Raw genomic sequence first — 6,828 nt, 5'->3', positions numbered from 1 at the left:
CAAACTTACCTCCCAATTGACTTGACCCTCAACCCTACTGTACCTAATAACCTTGCTCTTATTCACATTTACTCTTAACTTTCTTCTTTCACACACTTTACCAAACTCAGTCACCAGCTTCTGCAGTTTCTCACATGAATCAGCCACCAGCGCTGTATCATCAGCGAACAACAACTGACTCACTTCCCAAGTTCTCTCATCCCCAACAGACTTCACACTTGCCCCTCTTTCCAAAACTCTTGCATTTACCTCCCTAACAACCCCATCCATAAACAAATTAAACAACCATGGAGACATCACACACCCCTGCCGCAAACCTACATTCACTGAGAACCAATCCCTTTCCTCTCTTCCTACACGTACACATGCCTTACATCCTCGATAAAAACTTTTCACTGCTTCTAACAACTTGCCTCCCACACCATATATTCTTAATACCTTCCACAGAGCATCTCTATCAACTCTATCATATGCCTTCTCCAGATCCATAAATGCTACATACAAATCCATTTGCTTTTCTTAGTATTTCTCACATACATTCTTCAAAGCAAACACCTGATCCACACATCCTCTACCACTTCTGAAACCACACTGTTCTTCCCCAATCTGATGCTCTGTACATGCCTTCACCCTCTCAATCAATATCCTCCCATATAATTTACCAGGAATACTCAACAAACTTATACCTCTGTAATTTGAGCACTCACCTTTGTCCCCTTTGCCTTTGTACAATGGCACTATGCACGCATTCCGCCAATCCTCAGGCACCTCACCATGAGCCATACATACATTAAATAACCTTACCAACCAGTCAACAATACAGTCACCCCCTTTTTTTAATAAATTCCACTGCAATACCATCCAAACCTGCTGCCTTGCCGGCTTTCATCTTCCGCAAAGCCTTTACTACCTCTTCTCTGTTTACCAAATCATTTTCCCTAACCCTCTCACTTTGCACACCACCTCGACCAAAACACCCTATATCTGCCACTCTATCATCAAACACATTCAACAAACCTTCAAAATACTCACTCCATCTTCTCACATCACCACTACTTGTTATCAGCTCCCCATTTGCGCCCTTCACTGAAGTTCCCATTTGCTCCCTTGTCTTACGCACTTTATTTACCTCCTTCCAGAACATCTTTTTATTCTCCCTAAAATTTAATGATACTCTCTCACCCTAACTCTCATTTGCCCTCTTTTTCACCTCTTGCACCTTTCTCTTGACCTCCTGCCTCTTTCTTTTATACTTCTCCCACTCAATTTCATATTTTCCCTGCAAAAATCGTCCAAATGCCTCTCTCTTCTCTTTCACTAATAATCTTACTTCTTCATCCCACCACTCACTACCCTTTCTAATCAACCCACCTCCCACTCTTCTCATGCCACAAGCATCTTTTGCGCAATCCATCACTGATTCCCTAAATACATCCCATTCCTCCCCCACTCCCCTTACTTCCATTGTTCTCACCTTTTTCCATTCTGTACTCAGTCTCTCCTGGTACTTCCTCACACAAGTCTCCTTCCCAAGCTCACTTACTCTCACCACTCTCTTCACCCCAACATTCACTCTTCTTTTCTGAAAACCCATACAAATCTTTACCTTAGCCTCCACAAGATAATGATCAGACATCCCTCCAGTTGCACCTCTCAGCACATTAACATCCAAAAGTCTCTATATATATGTGTGTATATATATATATACATCGATCTGTGTTCAACTATATACATCGCATGACTAAGGTGTTCAGACAGCCTTGCATGGCAGCCTTCGCTGACCACCTAACTAGCTAAGGGTCGTTACCATCAATTAATACCATGTGTTACTCGACGGTAACGAATTACCCTGGTGACTAGACCGATCTAGCAGAGGAAGAGGCTGGTCTAATCCTAAAGTAACCACTAAGGATCATTTTCTCATCAGAGTTCCAAGCATATTGCGACCCTAACGATACCCAAGTGGGGCAATTACAGGTCATTAATGGCCCAACGACTCATTAAGTCATTAAGCCAAACGTGTGGCATTATATAATCATTATTGACGACCCTCCATTCCGATAATTGATCAGTGAATGATTATGATAATCAAAACTCTAGTTATCCAATCGGATAAATAAATTATTTACGGTGAATAATGTATATAAATAAGTGAATAAATGATTTACGATGAATAATGTGCATAAATAAGTGAATAAAATTATTTACGATGAATAATGTGTATAAATAAGTGAATAAATGATTTACGATGAATAATGTGCATAAATAAGTGAATAAAATTATTTACGATGAATAATGTGTATAAATAAGTGAATAAATGATTTACGATGAATGTGTATAAATAAGTGAATAAAATTATTTACGGTGAATAATGTGTATAAATAAGTGAATAAATGATTTACGATGAATAATGTGTATGAATAAGTGAATAAATTATTTACGGTGAATAATGTGTATGAATAAGTGAATAAAATTATTTACGATGAATAATGTGTATAAATAAGTGAATAAATTATTTACGGTGAATAATGTGTATAAATAAGTGAATAAAATTATTTACGATGAATAATGTGTATAAATAAGTGAATAAAATTATTTACGATGAATAATGTGTATAAATAAGTGAATAAAATTATTTACGGTGAATAATGTGTATAAATAAGTGAATAAAATGATTTACGATGAATAATGTGTATAAATAAGTGAATAAATGATTTACGGTGAATAATGTATATAAATAAGTGAATAAAATTATTTACGATGAATGATGTGTATAAGTGAATAAATTATTTACGGTGAATAATGTATATAAATAAGTGAATGAAGTGAAAGATATACCAATCGGGGGGAACAATTATGACACAAAACGAAAGATATTGATCAATTCATTCTCACACGGACCATCCCTTCCAAAAAAAAAGACACGAAATGTATATATATATATATAAATGGACGGACAGATGTGTATACATATATATATATACATGCACTATGGGTAGGATTCGAACCCTGGACCTGGCGCTTGGACTACACGTTGCTCAGAAGACCCCAGACGTGGGAAATACGGTCACGTCTCTGTAACCCAGTACAGAAGACCCGCTGGTACAGGAGGTGGTCTGTGTGTGTGTGTGTGTCGTGCCCAGGGTTCGAACCCGTCCATAGACATAGCAAAGATCAGGAACACATAGGGAAGAAGAAGAAGACCACCACCAGTGCAGACCTCACCTGATAGAGACGAAGACCACTGAGTGAGTGAGGGAAACAGACCACCTCACCTCCCGGCGGCCGGCACGAGACTGTGGTGGTCCGTGTGGTGGTCCGTGTGGTGCAGGGAGGTGGGTGGGGCCCACAGGTTTGACGTCACCCCCCTCCCTCACTCCCTCCCTCACTCCCTCCCTCCTCACTCCCTCCCTCACTACTCCCTCCCTCCCTCACTCCTCACTCCTTCCCTCACTCCCTCCCTCCCTCACTCCTCACTCCCTCCCTCACTCACTCCCTCCTCACTCCCTCCCTCCCTCACTCCCTCCCTCCCTCACTCACTCCCTCACTCACTCCCTCCCTCACTACTCCCTCCCTCCCTCCCTCACTCCTCACTCCCTCCCTCCCTCACTCCTCACTCCCTCCCTCACTACTCCCTCCCTCCCTCACTCCTCACTCCCTCCCTCACTCACTCCCTCCCTCACTCCTCACTCCCTCCCTCCTCACTCTGCCCTCCTCCTCCTCCTCCTCCTCTTCCTCTGTCTGGGAAGGAAGAGAAGAAGAGGAGGAGGAGGAAGAGGAGGAGGAAGAGGAGGAGGAAGAGGAGGAGGAGGAAGAGGAGGAAGCAAAAAGTGAAAGAAGGGATACGAACGGGATCCACGGGGACCAGACAGGCAATGAAAGAAATGAAAGAAATGAAAGAAATGAAAGAATTGAAAGAAATGAAAAAAATGAAAGAAATGAAAGAAATGAAAAAAATGAAAGAAATGAAAGAAATGAAAGAAATAAAAAATGAAAGAAATGAAAGAAATGAAAAAAATGAAAAAAAAATGAAAGAAATTAAAAAAAATGAAAGAAATGAAAGAAATGAAAAAAATGGAAAAAATGAAAGAAATGAAAGAAATGAAAGAAATGAATGACCTTCCCCCCTCCCCCTCCCCCCCTTCCCCTGGTAATATTTCAATTTCAGTTACGTAACAACACAACCCCCTCCCCCCCACCACCCACCCATCTCCTCTCCCCCATCCAAGTGGTGTCTGTGCAGCTGTGTGTGGTACAGTGGAGTCTGTGCCGCTGTGTGGTGCAGTGGTGTCTGTGCCGCTGTGTGGTACAGTGGAGTCTGTGCCGCTGTGTGGTACAGTGGAGTCTGTGCCGCTGTGTGGTACAGTGGAGTCTGTGCATCTGTGTGTGGTACAGTGGTGTCTGTGCCGCTGTGTGGGACAGTGGAGTCTGTGCCGCTGTGTGGTACAGTGGTGTCTGTGCCGCTGTGTGGTACAGTGGAGTCTGTGCAGCTGTGTGTGGTACAGTGGTGTCTGTGCCGCTGTGTGGTACAGTGCAGTCTGTGCCGCTGTGTGGTACAGTGGTGTCTGTGCCGCTGTGTGGTACAGTGGAGTCTGTGCCGCTGTGTTTGGTACAGTGGAGTCTGTGCCGCTCTGTGATACAGTGGAGTCTGTGCCGCTGTGTGTGGTACAGTGGTCTCTGTGCCGCTGTGTGGTACAGTGGTGTCTGTGCCGCTGTGTGGTACAGTGGAGTCTGTGCCGCTGTGTGGTACAGTGGAGTCTGTGCAGCTGTGTGTGGTACAGTGGTGTCTGTGCCGCTGTGTGGTACAGTGGAGTCTGTGCCGCTGTGTGGTACAGTGGTGTCTGTGCCGCTGTGTGGTACAGTGGAGTCTGTGCAGCTGTGTGTGGTACAGTGGTGTCTGTGCCGCTGTGTGGTACAGTGGTGTCTGTGCCGCTGTGTGGTACAGTGGAGTCTGTGCAACTGTGTGTGGTACAGTGGAGTCTGTGCCGCTGTGTGGTACAGTGGAGTCTGTGCCGCTGTGTGGTACAGTGGTGTCTGTGCCGCTGTGTGGTACAGGGGAGTCTGTGCAGCTGTGTGTGGTACAGTGGAGTCTGTGCTGCTGTGTGGTACAGTGGTGTCTGTGCCGCTGTGTGGTACAGTGCAGTCTGTGCAGCTGTGTGTGGTACAGTGGAGTCTGTGCCGCTTTGTGGTACAGTGGTGTCTGTGCCGCTGTGTGGTACAGTGGTGTCTGTGCCGCTGTGTGGTACAGTGGAGTCTGTGCCGCTGTGTGGTACAGTGGAGTCTGTGCAGCTGTGTGTGGTACAGTGGTGTCTGTGCCGCTGTGTGGTACAGTGGAGTCTGTGCCGCTGTGTGGTACAGTGGAGTCTGTGCCGCTGTGTGGTACAGTGGAGTCTGTGCAGCTGTGTGTGGTACAGTGGTGTCTGTGCCGCTGTGTGGTACAGTGGTGTCTGTGCCGCTGTGTGGTACAGTGGAGTCTGTGCAGCTGTGTGTGGTACAGTGGAGTCTGTGCCGCTGTGTGGTACAGTGGAGTCTGTGCCGCTGTGTGGTACAGTGGTGTCTGTGCCGCTGTGTGGTACAGTGGAGTCTGTGCCGCTGTGTGTGGTACAGTGGTGTCTGTGCCGCTGTGTGGTACAGTGGAGTCTGTGCCGCTGTGTGTGGTACAGTGGTGTCTGTGCCGCTGTGTGGTACAGTGGAGTCTGTGCCGCTGTGTGTGGTACAGTGGTGTCTGTGCCGCTGTGTGGTACAGTGGTGTCTGTGCCGCTGTGTGGTACAGTGGAGTCTGTGCCGCTGTGTGTGGTACAGTGGTGTCTGTGCCGCTGTGTGGTACAGTGGTGTCTGTGCCGCTGTGTGGTACAGTGGTGTCTGTGCCGCTGTGTGTGGTACAGTGGTGTCTGTGCCGCTGTGTGTGGTACAGTGGTGTCTGTGCCTTTAACTGAGGATATTGTGGCGTTAGATAATTGTGATTACAGCAACGTTAGATAATTGTGATTACAACAACGTTAGATAATTGTGATTACAGCAACGTTAGATAATTGTGATTACAACAACGTTAGATAATTGTGATTACAACAACGTTAGATAATTGTGATTACAGCAACGTTAGATAATTGTGATTACAACAACGTTAGATAATTGTAATTACAACAACGCTAGATAATTGTGATTACAACAACGTTAGATAATTGTGATTACAACAGCAGGAGAGGTGGGGTTGTGATTACAACAGCAGGAGAGGTGGGGTTGTGATTACAACAGCAGGAGAGGGGGGTTGTGATTACAACAGCAGGAGTGGTGGGGTTGTGATTACAACAGCAGGAGAGGGGGGTTGTGATTACAACAGCAGGAGTGGTGGGGTTGTGATTACAACCAGCAGGAGAGGTGGGGTTGTGATTACAACAGCAGGAGAGGTGGGGTTGTGATTACAACAGGAGTGGTGGGGTTGTGATTACAACAGCAGGAGAGGGGGGTTGTGATTACAACAGCAGGAGAGGTGGGGTTGTGATTACAACAGCAGGAGAGGGGGGTTGGATTACAACAGCAGGAGAGGTGGGGTTGTGATTACAACCAGCAGAGAGGGGGGTTGTGATTACAACCAGCAGGAGAGGTGGGGTTGTGATTACAACAACAGGGAGGTGGGGTTGTGATTACAACCAGCAGGAGAGGTGGGGCTGTGATTACAACCAGCAGGAGAGGTGGGGTTGTGATTACAACCAGCAGGAGAGGTGGGGTTGTGATTACAACCAGCAGGAGAGGTGGGGTTGTGATTACAACAGCAGGAGTGGTGGGGTTGTGATTACAACCAGCAGGAGAGGTGGGGTTGTGATTACA

General features: G+C 45.9%; 1 protein-coding gene across 1 annotated transcript in view; it reads right to left on the bottom strand.

Annotated features, from left to right (window-relative positions):
- The window catches only part of LOC139754436 (uncharacterized), a 57,385-nt gene extending 54,039 nt beyond the window's left edge, over positions 1 to 3,346 (bottom strand). Inside the window, exon 1 of the mRNA XM_071671712.1 lies at positions 3,226 to 3,346. The gene's annotated coding sequence lies outside the window, so the exon portion shown is untranslated. The remainder of the gene's footprint in view (positions 1 to 3,225) is intronic.
- Positions 3,347 to 6,828: the final 3,482 nt, after the last annotated feature.

Source organism: Panulirus ornatus, chromosome 17 (assembly GCF_036320965.1).
Source record: "Panulirus ornatus isolate Po-2019 chromosome 17, ASM3632096v1, whole genome shotgun sequence".
Classification (NCBI taxonomy): domain Eukaryota; kingdom Metazoa; phylum Arthropoda; class Malacostraca; order Decapoda; family Palinuridae; genus Panulirus; species Panulirus ornatus.
The sequence above is the reverse complement of the archived record's forward strand: the minus strand, read 5'-3'. Positions and strand labels throughout refer to the sequence as shown.